This window comes from Muscardinus avellanarius, assembly GCF_963383645.1.
Source record: "Muscardinus avellanarius genome assembly, chromosome: X".
Taxonomy (NCBI): domain Eukaryota; kingdom Metazoa; phylum Chordata; class Mammalia; order Rodentia; family Gliridae; genus Muscardinus; species Muscardinus avellanarius.
The window spans coordinates 89,138,730-89,157,100 of NC_137792.1; the positions used below are offsets into that span (position 1 = coordinate 89,138,730).

Genomic DNA, 18,371 nt, shown 5'->3' on the forward strand with positions numbered 1-18,371 from the left:
AAATTATATCTATGATGTGGATATGGCCAAACACTTTTTAATATGACTTATTCTGAGTTCACTCTTGCATTAGTTCTCTAATGATACTGTAAAAATATCAAAAATTTAGTGGCTTAAAGCAATTCATTTTTCTATAGCTCTTTAGGTTAGAAATCCAACATGTGTTTCACTGGGCTAGCATTAAAATATTACTGTGGCTGGGTTCTTTCCAAGGAATCTAGAAGGCTTCTAGAACCTGTATATATTATTTTGCTCTTGGCTCCTTTTCTCCATATTTAAGGCCAATGTCAAATCGCTCAGATCCTGCTTTAGAGATATTGTTCAGGTCTCTAAATAAACAGGCTGGAAAAGGTCCTCTTTAAAGGACTCCTGAAACTAGGTTTGTCTTACCTGAATAATTCAGTACAATTTTGCCATTTGAAAATCGATATACTTAATCACATATCCAAAATTCCTTTTGCCATTCAGGGGAAAAGTGTATAGCTACTGCTTTTATGCATAAGAATATATACATTGGGAGACTTCCGGCTTCGGCCTCCGCCGCTGCCTCAGCTACTCCAGCTGCCGCTGCTGCCACTGCACAGTGGCTTGCAATTCCTAAGATGGCGCCGCTAGATCTGGACAAATATGTGGAGATAGCGCGGCTGTGCAAGTATCTGCCAGAGAACGACCTGAAGCGGCTATGTGACTATGTTTGTGACCTTCTCTTGGAAGAGTCAAATGTTCAGCCAGTATCAACACCAGTAACAGTGTGTGAAGACATACATGGACAGTTTTATGACCTTTGTGAACTATTCAGAACTGGAGGTCAGATTCCTGACACCGACTACATATTCATGGGTGGTTTTGTAGACAGAGGTTACTATAGTTTGGAGACCTTCACTTACCTTTTTGCACTAAAGGCTAAATGCCCTGATCGTATTACACTTTTACGAGGAAATCATGAAAGTAGACAAATAACACAGGTGTATGGATTTTATGATAAGTGCCAAACCAAATATGGAAATGCTAATGCCTGGAGATATTGTACCAAAGTTTTTGATATGCTCACAGTATATTTAATACCTGAGCAGATTTCGTGTGTTCATGGTGGTTTATCTCCTGATATCAAAACACTGGATCAAATTCAAACCATTGAAAGGAATCAAGAAATTCCCCATAAAGGAGCATTTTGTGACCTGGTGTGGTCAGATCCAGAAGATGTGGATACCTGGGCAATCAGTCCCTGAGGAGCAGGTTGGCTTTTTGGAGCTAAGGTCACAAATGAGTTTGTTCATATAAACAACTTAAAACTCATCTGCAGAGCACATCAGCTTGTGCACAAAGGCTATAAGTTTATGTTTGATGAGAAGCTGGTTACAGTGTGGTCGGCTCCTAACTACTGCTACCACTGTGGAAATATTGCTTCTATCATGGTCTTCAAAGATGTCAATACAAGAGAACCAAAGTTATTCCGGGCAGTTCCAGATTCAGAACGTGTTATTCCTCCCAGAAAAACAATGCCGTATTTCCTTTGAGGCCTTCGCCCATCCTGCTGGCCCATTTTTTTGCCCTCTTCTTACCCCAACTTTCTTGTATTACCCTCTACAAAATACTTTTTATTGAGCACTTTGCTGCTGAAATGCTGCCTCTTGCGTTTTTTTTTATTTTAAATTATCTAAATCTATTGTTTGTTATGGTATCTATAGCAAATGTTTTACTATCCGTTTCTCCCTCTCCATCACTACCTTGGACTCATTTGAGAAGACCTGAGAGATGTCTTAATACTCACACTACTGCATGTCGCTCTTGCTTATTTACTGGTCTGGGGAAACAGGATGTGTTTCCATTTTTTAAAAAAGCCAATTGACAGTTACACTGAAATACTCCTCCTTTTGTATCATTCAGCCTCTTGTTTTAGTTTGGTAAGTTTTAAGAAATTTCTGCAGCAAAGTTGTTGTTCAGTGGGCACGATGGACTGCAGATGCCTCGAGTTATGTACACCTGTCGCAGCTGTAAACTCCAGTGTCCTTTGTTGGATGATATTTTAAAAGGATATAAAATAAATTGGTCTAAAGGGCTGCCCTCCATGTTGTGTTTTTAAATTTTAGTTAAAAACTGCTATAGCTTATGACTTTGTATATTAAGAATTGTAATGATCTTTTTCAAATTCCTTGTATTTTTTAATAAAGTAATATTAAAACCCTAATAGGTTAAGTTTAGAAATTTTAAACAGCTTACATTGTTAGCTTACGGTTACTCTTTTTTCCTAATAAAAGTTCTTGATCCTTTGGTTATTGAGTTAAAATTTCAATTGAGAGACTTTCGGGAAGATGGTGACAGAGAAAAGCAGCACTTACAAGTCCTGCTAACAATCGATCTCTGTTACCACAAAACCAGCGCCTTTCAGAGCCAGAAAACACCACCAGCAAAGAAATAAAAACTGTAAATACAAAAGACAGAGAAAAAGAGGGCTGGAAAAACAAGACACTAGAAAGAAACCAGCCCAAAGTGCTGTGGCCGCCACAGTGCAAAGCAACCGGAGCCGCGGTGTGGAGCAGCTGGAGCGGCCAGAGCCACGGCATGGAGCGGCGTGGGCTACATCTTCCCTAGCAGCACCAGGCTCCAGAGAGGAGGGAGACTCAGAACGGAGCTCAAATCCAGAGAGGAGGTACGCCGGCCTCGCGGCCTAGGATGCAGCAGCAGCACCTTACTGCTGGCGGCAGTGGCAAGTTCACCGGAAGGCTCTAGACCAATACACTCAACCAGCCACCAGGCACCAGAGAGGAGGGGTGGACAGCGAGCCGAGGTGAGCAGCTGCTGAACAGCCAGGCAGCAGTCAGCAGTTTTTTTGGCGCAAGGAGTGTCTAAAGTTCCCAAGGGCTGGGATCAGCACACCCCACAGGGACTCAGCGGAGCTCAAAACCAGAGAAGAACTATGCCAACCTCACAGCCGAGGACGTGACAGTAGCACCTTATTGCCGTCGGCAGCGGCGAATTCAACAGATGGCTGAAGACCAATGCACTCAACCAGGCACCAGGCTCCAGAAAGGAGGGGTGGACAGTGAGTCGAGGTGAGCAGTTGCTGAAAAGTTGGGTGACAGTCAGCAGTTTTTTCAGTGCAGGGAACATCTAAAGCTCCCAAGGTCCGGGGACAGCACACCTGGCAGGGACTCAGAGCAGAGCTCAAAAGCAGAGAAGAAATATGCCAGCCTCACAGCTAAGGGCATGGCAATGGTGTTATATTGCCAGCGGCGGCAGCTGCGAATCTACCGCATCCACTAGAGCTCCATCAGCGCACTCAACAACCATGAGTCAAATTGCGGCCCCTAGGGGAGAAATCCCAGTACTGTACTCCCAGGGACTTGCGCAGATAGTCTCCCTGGGTCGGAGATTTTAGGAGTGCAACCCAGTGGGGGAGTGGTGGTGGCAGAGATATCACACCATAGTCACAACTCCCCGCTGGAGAATGCACAACTTGGCACGCCCCACGATCTAAGCAGCCTCAATTGACTCCCTGGGACTGAGACTTTGCGATACAACCCAGTAAAGGAATAGTAGTGACTGACATACGTCAGACTCGAGATCCAGAACACCTTAAGTGAACTCATAGTGACCCAGGGAAGAAACCAGAGAAGGCACAAACTTCCAGAATCATGGGAAAGAAAATTAACAATGGAGCAGTGAATGCCTACAACCCCACAACATCAGAATCTGATAACACAGATCCAGTGATCTATAGAAGATCAAATCAGGAAAATAACTTTAGAAATAATAGAGGACTTTTGAAAAGAATTCAGAGAGAGTCAAAAAGAGATAAAGCATACAATCATTGAAATAAAGGCCTCAATTCAAAGTATAAACAACAGTTTAGACCACATGGAAATAGAATCTTGCTCCTAGAAGATGATCACTCCAAAAATTAACGCATAGTTTCTAATTTAGAAAAAACAATCCAACAGCAGGAATCTTATATTGAAGCAATATGGGCCCATTTTAAGAGAGCTAACCTAAGAATAATTGGAATAGAGAAGGGAAAAGAAGGTGAAACCAAAGGGATCAATAATCTCTTCAAGGAAGTTATAGCAGAAAATTTTCCAAACATAGAGCAAGAGGTCGATACTCAGGTTCAGGAAATGTATCGAACTCCCTTTAGACAGGATCAGAGAAGAGGATTCCCACACCACATAATTGTCAAAATGACTAATGTGGAAGCCAAGGAGAGAATCTTGAGGCAACAAAAACAAACAGCCACGTGACATTCAGAGGCAAACCAATTAGAATCACTCCAGATTTTCCAAACCAGGTCATGAAAGCCAGAAAGGAATGGAGTAACATATTCCAAACTCTGAAGGAAAACAACTTCCAGCCAAAAATTTCCTACCCAGCAAAACTATCCATCAAATTAGATGCGGAAATAAGAAGCTTCCATGACAAAGAGAAACTGAAGGAATTTATGTCTTCAAAACCAGCCCTTGAGAAAATACTGAAAGATTAACTACATAAAAAAAAAACAGGTAATACACAGCAGAACCAAAGAAACAAGAATTCCCATCCAGCAGACAACTAAGCAAAGAAGAATAAACAGTATCTCAAACAGAAATAAGATCCTAACATGTTGGAAATTAAAAATTATCTCTCTATAATCACACTGAATGTAAACGGCCTCAACTCTCCAACAAAAAGACAGAAAGTAGCAAAATGGATTAAAAACCAAAATCCATCCATCTGCTCCTTACAAGAAACCCACCTTACAAGTAAAGATAGGAACAAACTAAAGGTAAAAGGCTTGAGCAAGGTAATTCATGCTAATGGTACTCGAAGACAAGCAGGAGTAGCAACTATGATATCAGACAAGTTAAACTTCAAACCCAAACTTATTAGAAGAGACAAAGAAGGTCACATTTTACTGGTAAAAGGAATAGTCCAGCAAGAGGAAATAACAATAATAAACATCTATGCCCCAAACATAGGGGCAGCTACTTTCATAAATGAAACTCTTTGTGACATGAAGTCACACATAAATCCCAACACAATTATATTGGGAGACTTCAACACACCTCTCACAATACTAGATCGATCTTCCAGACAAAGGGTCAGTAAAGATGCCTCAGAACTAAAGAACACCATTAACCAAATGGACATTTTCGACACATGTAGAATACTTCACCAAACTACAGCAGAGTTTACATTTTTCTCAGCTGCTCACGGAACCTTCTCCAAAATAGATCACATCCTGGGACACAGAATGAGCACTAGCATATTTAAAAAAATGTTACATACTTCCCTGTGTCATTTCAGACCATAATGGAATGAAACTAGAAATCAACTGTAAGAAGACCCAGAGAAACAACGTAATCATGTGGAGACTGAGCACCACACGTATGAATGAAGAATGGGTCATAGAAGATGTAAGAGGTGAAACCAAGAAATCTCTAGAAACAAATGAAAATAAAAATACAACATATCAAAATCTCTGGGACACTTTGAAGGCAGTATTAAGAGGAAAATTGATAGCACTGAGTGCTCACATAAGAAAAACAGAAAATCTTCAAAAAAATAGTCTAACGACACACCACAAAGCCCTTGAAAAGCAGGAACAATTCAACCCCAAAGCCAGCAGAAGACGGGCAATTATTAAAATTAGAGCAGAAATTAACGAAATAGAGAATAAAAAATACAGAAAATCAACAAAACCAAAAGCTGGTTTCTTGAAAAAACTAACAAGATTGATAAACCACTAGCCAACCTAACTAAAAAAAAAAAGAGAGAATCAACCCAAATTATGAAGATAAGAGATAAAAACGAGACATTACTACTGACAGCATAGAAATCCAGAGGATTATCAGAAAATACTTTGAAAAACTATACTCCAACAAAATGGAAAATCTGGAGGAAACTGACAACTTCCTAGATAAATACAAACATCCTAAACTGAGTAAAGAAGATATAGAACACTTAAACCAACCAATAGCAATCAAAGAGATTGAAACAGCAATAAAGAGCTTACCATCAAAGAAAAACACAGGACCAGATGGTTTCCCAAGTGAATTCCATAAAATCATTATAGAGCTAACCCCAATACTACTCAAACTATTGAACGAAATAGAAAATACCGGGACTCTCCCAAATACATTCTATGAAGCCAACATCATACTAATACCCAAACCGAATAAAGAGAGTTCAAGGAAGGAAAACTATAGGCCTATATCTCTGATTAACTTGGATGCAAAACTATTAAACAAAATACTAGCAACACGCATTCAAAACCACATCAAGAAAATCATACACCATGACCAGGTAGGGTTCATCCCAGGGATGCAAGGCTGGTTCAATATACGAAAATCAATCCATGCAATTCATCATATAAACAGAATCAAAGACAAAAATCACATGATCATCTCAATAGATGCTGAAAAAGCATTTGATAAAATTCAATATCCATTTATGTTTAAAACACTGCAGAGATTTGGAATAGAAGGAACATATCTCAACATTATTAAGGCAATCTACAATAAGCCCATGGCCAACATCATATTAAATGGGGAAAAACTTCAAGAATTCCCCCTAAAAACTGGAATGAGACAAGAATGTCCACTATCACCACTTCTCTTCAATATAGTACTAGAGACTCTAGCCAGAGCAATAAGGCAAGAAAAGGAAATCAAAGGAGTACAAATAGGAAAAGAAGAACTCAACCTTTCACTATTTGCAGATGACATGATACTATATTTAGAAACCCAACAAACTCAACCAAAAGGCTTATAGAACTGATCAACAAATTTAGCAAAGTATCTGGATACAAAATCAATCTTAAAAAATCAGAAGCTTATCTGTACACCAACCATCAATCCACTGAAAAAGAAATTCAGAAAACACTTCCACTCAGGATTTCCCAAAAGAAAAGAAAATACCTAGGAATAAACTTGACCAAGGAGGTAAAAGATCTCTACAAAGAAAATTATAAAAAACTGAAAAAAGAAATCAAAGATGATCTTAGAAGATGGAAAGATCTTCCATTTTCATGGATTGGCAGAATAAATATTATTAAAATGGCCATCCTCCCAAAAGTGATCTACAGATTTAACGCACTGCCCATTAAACTATCAAGATAATTCCTCACAGACATAGAAAAATCAGTCCTTAAATTTATCTGGAATAACAAAAGGCCCAGAATAGCCAAGGTAGTTCTCAGCAACAAAAAACATGCAGGAGGAATCACAATACCTGTCTTTAAACTATACTACAAATCCATTGTAATAAAAACAGCATGGTACTGTCAAAAGAACAGATATATAGACCAATGGAGCAGAATAGAAGACCCAGAAAAAAGTCCACACACTTTCAGCCAATTGATTTTTGACAAAGGGGCCAAAAACATACACTGGAAAAAAGATAGCCTCTTCAACAAATGGTGCTGGCAAAACTGGTTAACCATATGCAAAAAATTGGAAATTAATCCCACTTTTTCACCCTCTACAAAAGTCAACTCACGATTGATCAAAGACTTGGAAATTAAACCAGAGACCTTGAAGCTTTTTGAAGAGGGCATAGGTCCAACATTACAACACATAGGCACAGGTAAACATTTCCACAACAAGACCCCAAAGGCACAACAAATTAAAAGGAGAATCAATACATGGAATTGCATGAAACTGAAGAGCTTCTGTTCAGCAATGGAAACTATCAAGAACCTCAATCGAGAGCCAAAAGAATTGGAGAAGTTTTTTGCCACCTACACCACTGATAGAGGACTAATATCTAGAATATACAGAAAACTCAAGAAACTCAACACTAAGAAAACAAAGCATCCAATAACAAAATGGGCAAAGGAACTAAATAGACACTTCACAAAAGAAGAAATTCAAATGGCCAATAAATGCATGAAAAAATGCTCAACATCACTGGCAATCAGAGAGATGCAAATCAAAACTACCCTGAGATTTCACCTAACTCCAACTAGAATGGCCATCATTCAAAACACAAACAACAACAGATGCTGGCGAGGATGTGGAGAAGTGGGAACTCTAAGACATTGTTGGTGGGATTGCAAATTAGTGCAACCACTTTGGAAAACAGTATGGAGAATCCTCAGAAGAATGGGAACAAATCTTCCATTTGATCCAGCAATACCACTGTTGGGTATCTACCCAAAAGAAAAGAAACCAAACTACCAAACTAATGCATGTGTATCTATGTTCATAGCTGCACAATTCACCATAGCCAGACTATGGAACCAGCCAAGATGTCCATCAACAGATGAATGGATTACAAAACTGTGGGATATGTACACAATGGAATTTTACTCAGCCATCAAAAAAAACTCAATTACATCATTTTCAGGGAAATGGATGGAACTGGAGGACATTATGCTAAGTGAGATTAGTCAGGCACAAAAAATAAGAAATCAGATGCTTTCCCTAATATGTGAGAGTTAGGGAGAAATGGGTCATAGGAGGAACTCTTGGAAGAGGATCAGTAACTTTTAACTCTGTTTACATTGTCTTTGGATATACAATATTTTTTTTTATTTTTTAGGGAGTTTATTTACTCTTTTGTTGCCTGTGCCATTGAAATCATATCCAAGTAATCACTGCCAATTTCAATGTTGTGAGGTTTTATGACCCAGATTTTCTTCTAAAAGCTTATAGTATTAAGATTTATATTTAGGTCTTTTATCTATATTGAGTTAATATTTGTATATGTGTTAGGTAAGGGTTCAATTTTATTCTTTTTCATTTATTATTATTTTTCAACAATATTTAGTTAAAAGACTAGTATTTCCTCCACCAAAAGTTCATGGAAACCTTGTCAAAAATAACTTGACAATGTATGGAAGAATTTATCTTTAGGCTTTTATTTAGCTCCAATGGTTTATATATCTGCCTTTAGAACAGTACTACACTGTTTCAATTATTGTAGCTTTATATGGTTTGAAATCAGAAAATATACATCTTCTAGCTTTGTTCTTCTTTAAGACTGTTTTGGGTATCTAGAGTCCATATTCCATATCAGGATAGATTTTTTCTGAAAAATAAATAAATAAATGTATGATAGTTTCACCTAAAAAAAAAGAAAAAAATATTCTCTGGTAAGAAAGAAAGCAAAAAGAAATATTGAAATGTTATCTTTAAGTCATCAAAAGTTTGGTACCAGACAAATGAAACTGTTATGTGAGATTATCAATGTTAATATTATATAAATTGCTATAATACTAGATGTCAACCAGTAAGCCAAGCGTGGGAAGGAGGGATGGGGAGGGAATGGGGTGGGGATCGTGGTAGGGGCTAACTGGACGAGATGTGCATGTATGTCTACAAAAGTATTTTCTTTATACCACTATGATGTATGAATACATTGCACCAATAAAAAATAAATTAAAAAAAATGAAAAAAAAGAAATATTTTGATCCCTCCAATAAATAAGGGCTATGTATTATATAGAATTAATCGTGTGATGGAAGATGCTAGCAAGTCATCGTTTTGTAGGCAAAAGGATCTGTTACTCCTTGTATCTAGAGCTGAATGTAAAATCCCTTATTTTGTATTAATGGGAGTAAGAACTATTTTTATTTGCCTATGCTATACTTGGTTTTTAATAAAATGTTCTAGGCTCTAGTGAGAACTGTCTACTTTGAATTGCTGTTTACTCCCTTTTCTCATTTTGGCTGATATGCTCTTGGCTAGCATTTTTTAGGTCAATGTGTCTCTTGGAAAAATCTCACTATTTTAATTGTGTTTATTTGGGTGTGATCCTAAAAAGCCTGAATCAAGAGTACATCTAATATCCAACGTGCATCAGCTCCTATTACGTCTGGATATCTAGAACTGTTGGAAGATTTTGCTCTCTTAAACCTTAAGTTTTGCTTTTGAAGTAAGGTTGAAACATTGTTCATTGCATTAAGATTTATGTGTTTTTGCTTTGTGAGCTCAGCACCAGGTTTTGTAAAATGTCTATCCTGTGGAAGCAAAACAGGACTCTTTCTGAGCCACTGTCATTGTCCAAAATAGAATTCCTTTCCATCAGCATCCAGAAAATTGTGTATCAAGTTGAAGAGACTTAACAGCAAGAATCCAGATTTTTTAATGTAATTGTTTTTTAAACGCTATTGTTTGTAAAGCACCTTCAGTTCTTTGGATGAAAGGTGCTATATTCCCTCAGTGTAAATTAATAAAAAGATTATAGGAAGTTTGTCAAAAAATAATTTTATCTAATGTAGTATATACTATGTCCTGACAAAAAGTTAGCATTTTATATAACACTATTTAAATTAAAAATGCTTATTCCTTAAAAAAAGAATATATACATTGTTGGAAGCTATTATTTAGCTTACAAAAGGACTTCAGATTAGGATCTAATATAGAATATTTGCTCACATTAATATTTTATTTCATAGTAAAGTGTCTGCAGTACCTTTCAATTGGTAATTTGTTGGTCGCATATAAGAAGCCTGTCCAGCATGGATTTTATAATTCATTATTATTAATACCAGCCAGTTTTGATTTAGCTCACTGGAAAAATGGTGGAACATATTTATACAGAATGGATGCATTAATTCATTTGTTCAACAACTATATATTAAAATTTGTTATATTTCAAACACTGTGTTTGTCATTATATATGAAATGAGTATGACATAGTCTTTTCTCTCAGAACCCATTCTAGCAAAGGAGATGGAGATTAAGATTATAATAGAATTATATAATGATATAATTACACAGGAAACTGTGGTACCTAAACTCTTTTAAGATTCTAGTGTGAAATAGAAAACAAGCAGAGAAGATAGGGTTTCTGGGTGTATATGTTTTCTAAAAAAGACATTCTATTTTCCCTCTAATGTCAGGAAAGTTATAAAATTTATCTTGGTGTACTACCAAAAGATATTTTGCCAAAGCTATTAGAGGAGACTACTGTTTATCTAAGGTCACAGTAATTTCAGCATTTTATTACTGACCATATTGAACAGTAGTAAATAGAAAGGAAAGAGCAAAGCAGTAGACCTATAAATGAATTTCTTTATAGTAAAAGGCAAGATTTTGAAATTTTCATCTTGAACATTAAGCCAGAGCATATCTAAAGGTCAGTATTATTAATATTAAGCAATATATTTTTGTGATACTAAGTATGGAACCCTAGGGGCATTATATCTCCAAGCTACACCCACAGCCCTATTTTTTTATTCTTTTCTTTTTTTGAAGCAGGGTCTCACTGAGTTGCAAAAGACCTCATTAAGTAGATGAGGCTGGTCAAGAACCATGATCCTCCTGTCTCAGCCTCCCAAATGCTGGGATTACAAGCATGCACCCCCATGCCTGGTTAAGCCAGACATATTGATTGATATAAAAAATGATGTGTATGATAGGAACAAATAAAATCTAGAATAAAACAGAATGCAGACATTAAAATACCAAACAAGGTCAATGAAAGAAGACAATTCACAGGAGAACCAGAACAGATACTTACCCTAGCCACTTCAAAGTTGTTCTAAGTGGTTCCACTAATATATTGTAGATCAAGGGCTGGAAGTATACATATGGTGTCAATAATGGAATACATTTTTATTATAGATGTCTATTTATTTAGAAATTAGAAAATTTTAATACAAATTAAAATTCTCTCATTTCTTAAAATTTAATTGGCCACATATATGTGTAGATTCCCACATGGAAATAATCTGTGTTCAATGAATAGTAAAGGCCATATTTAGAGTGGGCATATGTTCACCAGTTTGCTGATTTCTATCACTGTCTATTTCCTTATAGCTTACCCACTCAATTGTGCTAACTTCCTCAGCTTTGTAGGTAACATAAACTTTATAAAATTGAATCAATTTAATGTTCATAATTTACTGTGTATGTTCATGATATAACATGTATTTATGTTGACAGACATTATCATTCAGTGTACAGTTTATTCTATAATGTAGGCTGAGTTTTAGGAACAATGAATATATTGTTAAAAAGAAATAGTTTTTCTGGTGGACCTAGCCTATAGGTGATCTTCTGTTGCCCATATGCATGATATCTGGTAAGAAATAGCACCTCTTAGAGTTTAAGATGAGCAGACCCAATTCTTTCCTTGGTGGCTATTTCTTACTAAATTTACTTGCTTCATTTTAAACCCACTATTACCTATACTTTGCCACCGAAGGAAAATAATGTCAGGTCAAGGAAAATGAGATATTTTTTTCCAATCCCATCATTCTTTCAATTTTAAAAGATCACCCTTATGTGTCATTTATATGGCTTTTAGGCACAAAGGATTTAACCAGGAGAATTTTAACTCAGAACTCTACTCTTAGCCCTTTTTATTTTTTTTAAATTTTGAAATAGGGTCTCATTAAATTTCTGAGACTTATTGAAACTGCTATTCTCCTGTCTTAGCTTCTCAAGTGTTGGGTTTACAGGCACTTGGTTTAGCTGGTCAGAGGAAAAACAAGATGAAAATTTGTAAGAATAGTTTCAAACCAGCTTTCTGAAAAGTTATAGTTTTGTTCTGTGTTTTCCAGTTTATTAAAATTATAAATTCACTGGGCATGGTGGCACACACTTAATACCAGCATTTGGGAGGCAGAGACCAGAGGATCATGGTTCAGGGACAGCCTCAGCTACTTAGTGAGGCCTTTTGCAACTCAGTGAAATCCTGTTTCAAAAATAAGAGACTAAAAAATAGAGCTGGGGATGTTTATCAGAGGCACAACGCCCCTGGGTTCCATCACCAGTATCACAAAAGAAGTATAGATTTTCAAAATAGTTTTTGATCCTATGGATTTCTCTGCTGTCAGTGGTGATATCTTCTTTTTCATTTCTGATTTAATAAATTGGATTGATTCTTTATTTTGGTTATGTTGACTAATCTTTGAACAAACTAGCTTTTTATTTTGTTGATGGCTTGTATTTGTTTTTGTGTTCTCTATTTCACTGATTTGTGCTCATATTTTAATTATCTCCTGACTTTTAATGGCTTTGTGAATAAACCACTCCTACTTTCCAGGTCCTTGAGGTATGTCATTATTATTTATTTGGTGACTATGTTTTTTGTTTTGTTTGTTTTTTAACGTGGGTACTCAGTGCTATAAATTTCGCTTTTAAAATCACATTCAAAGTGTTCCATAGATTTTGGTATGCCATGTTTCTATTTTAATTTAATTCTAGGAGGACTTTTCTCTCATTTTTTCTCTGATCCACTCCTCATTCAAGAATGTGTCATTCAATCTCCATAATTTTATCTAATTTCTTTGGGACTTCTTGTTGAGTTCATTTGCATTTAATTATGACCTGAAAAGATGCAGAAAATTATATTACCTTTTTTTTTCTGCACCTTCCTTTGAGGCTCAGAATGTGGTTTATTTTTGATGTTTTTGGAGCCCCAAAGAAAAATGAATATTCAACTGTTGCTGGTTGAAATATTCTGTATATGTCAATAAGATCCATTTGGTTTGTGGTGTTCTTTATATCTGAAGAGTCTTTAGTCATATTTTGCCTGAAATATTGATCTAGTGGTGAGTGTGTGTTTACGTCTCCCAATATTATTGTATTTTCATTTATTTGAGAACAAATGTCCTGAAGATTTTGTTTTATAAAAATGGCTACACCCACATTTCGTGAATAAATATTTACTTTATTACATCTTCTTGTTGGATTGTTTCTTTATTAATAAGAAGTGAGTCTGCTTTTTCTCTTCTAATAGGTTTTAGGTTAAAGTCTGCTTTGTTAGATATGAGCATTGCTACCCCTGCTTGCTTTCTGGCTCCATTTGTATGTTTTACCTTTGTACATCCTTTACCCATTATTTTATGGATATATTTGCTTGTAAAGTGTATTTCTTGCAAGTAGCATATTGTAGATTGTGTTTTAATCCACATTGTCAGTCTATGTCTTTTAATTGGGGAATTAAGAATTTTGACATTCGGTGTTATTGAGAGATGATTTTTGTTTCTTGTATTTTTTAGTTATATATTCTGTTTAATGTAGTGTTTTTTCTTCTTTGTTTAGTTGTCCAACTGGCTTGATAACTAATTCTTTTTTGATTCTTTGTGGTTTTGAAAGTATTACCTCTAGTGCTGGCTTGGTAGTCATGAGTTCATTTAGTTTCTGCTTGTCTTGGAATGTTTTTGTTTCTCAATCATGATTTAATGATATCTTTGCTGGATATAACAAAATTGGCTAGAAGTTGTTTTCTTTCAGGGTCTGAAGCACATTATACCAACCCCTTCTGGCTTTTATGACTTGGGTTGAGAAGTCTGAAGTGATTCTTGTTTTGCCCCTGAATGTTACCTGTTCTTTTGTTGTCAGTGTTTTTAAAGTTCTCTCCTTGGCCTCTATGCTAGACATTTTATTATGTGGCATGGTGAATTCTTTTATCTTGACTTGTGTTCTGAATGTCTCTTGTATAAGGATACCCATGTCTTTTACTATGTTTAGAAAATTTTCTGATATTTCTCTGAAAAAGTTTCTGATATGCTTGGTTTTTGCTTCTACACATTCTTTAATGTTTATTATCTGTTAGTTGGGTCATTTCTTATTATCCCCTATTTTTTGTATATTCTTCTTGGGTTGTCTTATTGACATTTCTACATTTTTGACTGTGTAGTCATTTTTAATAAGTTGCCTTCAAGAGTAAGTCTATATTTCCCATGTGTTCTAGACTGCTAGAGATGGTTTCTAATGAGGTCTTTAATTTTATTATCTCCTTTGTTTTGCTCAAAGCCTCTTTTTGGTTCTTACATAGGGCCTCAAGTTCTCTATTTATATGTTATATCATATTCTGTATATATATATATATATATATATATATATATATATATATATAATCTCTGAAGTTTTTGATCATACTGAAAATAAAATTCTAAATTCTCCTTTTGGCATTTTTATAGCTGAATATTTCCTATCTTCCTTTTTGTTTAGTTGTGGTACCTTATTATTTCTTTGTTGTTATTCATTTTTATATTTTTTTATATTTTCAGAATTCTCATATTTTTATCTGTTGTTTTGGCTTCCTCCTCCTCTTTGGGTAAGATTTTTGTACTTATTTGTTATCTCTTTATAGTAAGGTTTATGCTTGGGGTATTTATTTGCCTCTAAAAGTCTGTCTCAAACTTTTGAGTTTGTACTCTAGAGCCTCTTTAACAAGATATAGTTCTTAGTGCTGCCAAACAGGAGTTTCGGATTAGCTGCAGGTTGCCATAGTCTCCAGGCTCAAACTCCATAGGACCAGATATTTTGTTCAAAGCCTGCAGCCTGTTGGCTGGGATTTAATGCCCCAAAGATACCACTGCTGTCCTACTGATTGTGACCTAATGAAATGCTGCAGTGTTGATCTCTGGCCTCAGTGGCCACTGGGCCTAAGCTCTAAAGTGCCAGAGTTTATTATGTTCTGAGTTTGTGACCTGTATCTGTGAGCAACACAACCATTGATCTGTTGGTTATGATCACATTTTAAGCTAAAGCAGATTTTAAGCACTGCCAGTCACTGGCATATAAGCACATCAGGCACAGACTATGTCAGAAGAAAAAGTGTTGAGTTACCATCTTGTAGCTGTGATCATGTGAACCCCTGCTGAATTTTTCCCTCCCTCCTTTCAGGACCCAAGGGCTAGCAAAAAGAGTTCGTATCATTCAGAGCCTGGACATTGAGTGGGTTAATTATTTAGTCCCAGGAGCACTGCTGGTTCTTTGGTTGGGGGGCTATACTGACTTGAAACATTGTTGTCCTCTGGCCTTGATGTTTGTAAGTGCCCAAACACCACTGGACACAAATTTATAGCCTTCCAAGACTGCAGCACAGTTGCAGTTTTTTCACCTCACAGACAGGACTGATGATTGTCCTTGGTAATGCTGGAGACCAAGTAGTGGTGAAGCAAACTGTAGGCTCTAGGTTCTACCCATCTGGATGTCCCTAGGGGCTATCTGCTAACTCACATTCTCCGCATTCTCACATTTCTACCTGTATCCCTCATCCTCACCCCCACAGGGGTGATTTTTAAGCTCACAATCTCTACAGGTCTATTCCCTGCTGTTGCAATTTTCTGTGGCTGCTGGGAAGCAGAAGCTGGGAGAGTGTTAACTCATGGTATTGATGAATGATGCTTAAGTCTCTGCAGGTAGAGATTAGTTTAGCTGTAGCCACAAGATTTTTCTGGGTGGACTGACTAGATGTCTGGAGAGTTGAGTCATGAGGTATTTGAATGTGGAGAGAAGAATGTGATTGCTTTTGATTATAGTATTTTTGTAGTCACTGGCTCAACAAGATTCTGCTCTTTCTTTGCTGGAACTTAACTCTGAAAAGCACTGAATCTCAGAAACCACTAGCTCTAGCAAGCCACCAGCTCTAGCATGGACTTGCTGAGATGGCACTGCCTCTGCTTTCTGCTCACCAGGTAAATATGTAGAGCTCTTTCTAGTTCTCTCCTCTTTGTGCTGCATCCAATTCCACTGCTTTTCAACTGTCATTCTTCTGTTGATCTCTGACTGCTTTTTTTCCCTTTCCAAGAAGCAGTTTTCTTACTGATTGAGTTCCATGTCTCAATCTAAAACACACTGTCTTTCTCTATTCTGCCAACTCTAATCTGTATATTTGTATTTAATTATTTATTTTTGAAACAGGGCCTCACTGTCTAAGTATTCCAGTTACTGAGATGACAGAAACATGTTACCACACTTGCATTCCTTTCTTCTTCTTCTTCTTCTTCTTCTTCTTCTTCTTCTTCTTCTTCTTCTTCTTCTTCTTCTTCTTCTTCTCCTTTGCTATACTAGGGCTAGAACCCAGAGACATTCTACCTCTAAGCTACACCCCTGGTCATATTTTTTAGTCTTTTTATGTTTTTGAAACAGAATCTCATGGAGTTGCAAAGGGCCTCCCTATGTAGTTGAGGCTGTCTGCCAACCGCTATCCTCCAGTCTCCACCTCCCAAATGCTGGGATTATAAGCATGGGCCACCATGCCTGCCTCTTTGATTTGTTTTTAATTGATCATTTCTTTAGATTTGTTCATCCTGGACATTGTATATAAGTATAATTACGTAATGTTACCACTTGTGTGTGGCTTCTTCTACCTAACATAACATTTTCTAGTTTTATTGATTTTATAACATTCATTAGTGCTTTATTTTTATGCCAAATAATAATATATTAAAAGAGAATATTCCTTTTTCTTTCTAGCTTCCACATATTAGGGAGAGTATCTGATTTTTTACTTTTTGTGATTGATTAATCTGACTTAGTATAATGTTTTTCAGTTCCATCCATCTCCCCACAAATGGTGTAATTTTGTTGTTTCTTATGACTGAGTAAATTTTAATTGCATACATATCCTATAGTTTGTAATCCATTCATCTCTTCATGGAAATATTGGCTGGGTCCATGGTTTGACAATTGTGAATTGTACAGATATAAACATAGATATGCAAGCATTAGTTTGGTAGTTTGATTTTCATTCTTTTGGGTAGATACTCAAAAGTGGAATTGCTGGATAATATGGTAAGTTCATATCATTCTTCTGAGGATCCTCCATACTTTTTTCAAGGTCATAGGAAGAACTCTAGACAAAGGAGAAACCATAGATGAGAAAATAAGACGACCTAAGTGAGACGGATGGGAGGGTCAAATAGGGAAATTCCCTAGTATACATGAATTACATGAATAAACATATCAAAGTCAATCAATAAGCCAAATATGAGGAAGGAGGGGGAGGAAATAGGTGAGAATTGGGTAAGGGATAATTGAGTGATGTGTTCATGTATGTCTTTACCATCTTATACTCCATTAAGATGTATGACTAAGTTGCAGCAATAAAAATTTTAAAAAAGAATATTCCTTACATTAGTGCTGTAGTCATCAAGTAATGATGTGATCATTTACAGTTTTGATCTATAATAAATAATACTGCTATAAAAAATCATGCATGAATTTTTGTGTGAACATTTATTTTGTTTTGAGTGTAATTCTATTTCTTTAGCTGCAGGATTGCTATGTCATACGGTATGTTTAACAATTTGGGGAACTGCCAAACTTGTTTCAAAATAAGCTACATCAATTTTCATTCATACCAGCAATATATAAGGATTTTAATTTCTTTATATACTCTCTCAAACTTTTTTTATATTTTTTAATAATAGCCATCTTAATGGATATGAAATGACATCAATTCCCTGATGACTAATAACAATTTAATAAAAATTTAATGGAATTTTACTTGCTTTAAACATCCGCTCTGTATAAAATACATTATTGCTCTGAAGGGGAAAAGGCAAAAGAAAGTAAAAGTTCAGAGAGGGTTTTAAAATAGCACTGATTTTGGAACTTTTTGAAAACAGGGAATTGAGCCCAGGAGCATCCTACCTCTGCGCTACAATCCCAGCCCTTTCTATATTTTATTTTGAAATTGGGTCTTGT

The 18,371-nt window shown here is 36.2% G+C and overlaps 1 pseudogene across 1 annotated transcript; it reads left to right on the plus strand.

The window, feature by feature from the left end:
* Positions 1–602: 602 nt before the first annotated feature.
* Positions 603–1,517, plus strand: LOC308278648 (serine/threonine-protein phosphatase 6 catalytic subunit-like; annotated as a pseudogene). The gene has a single exon. The product of its transcript is annotated as a serine/threonine-protein phosphatase 6 catalytic subunit-like (transcript).
* Positions 1,518–18,371: the final 16,854 nt, after the last annotated feature.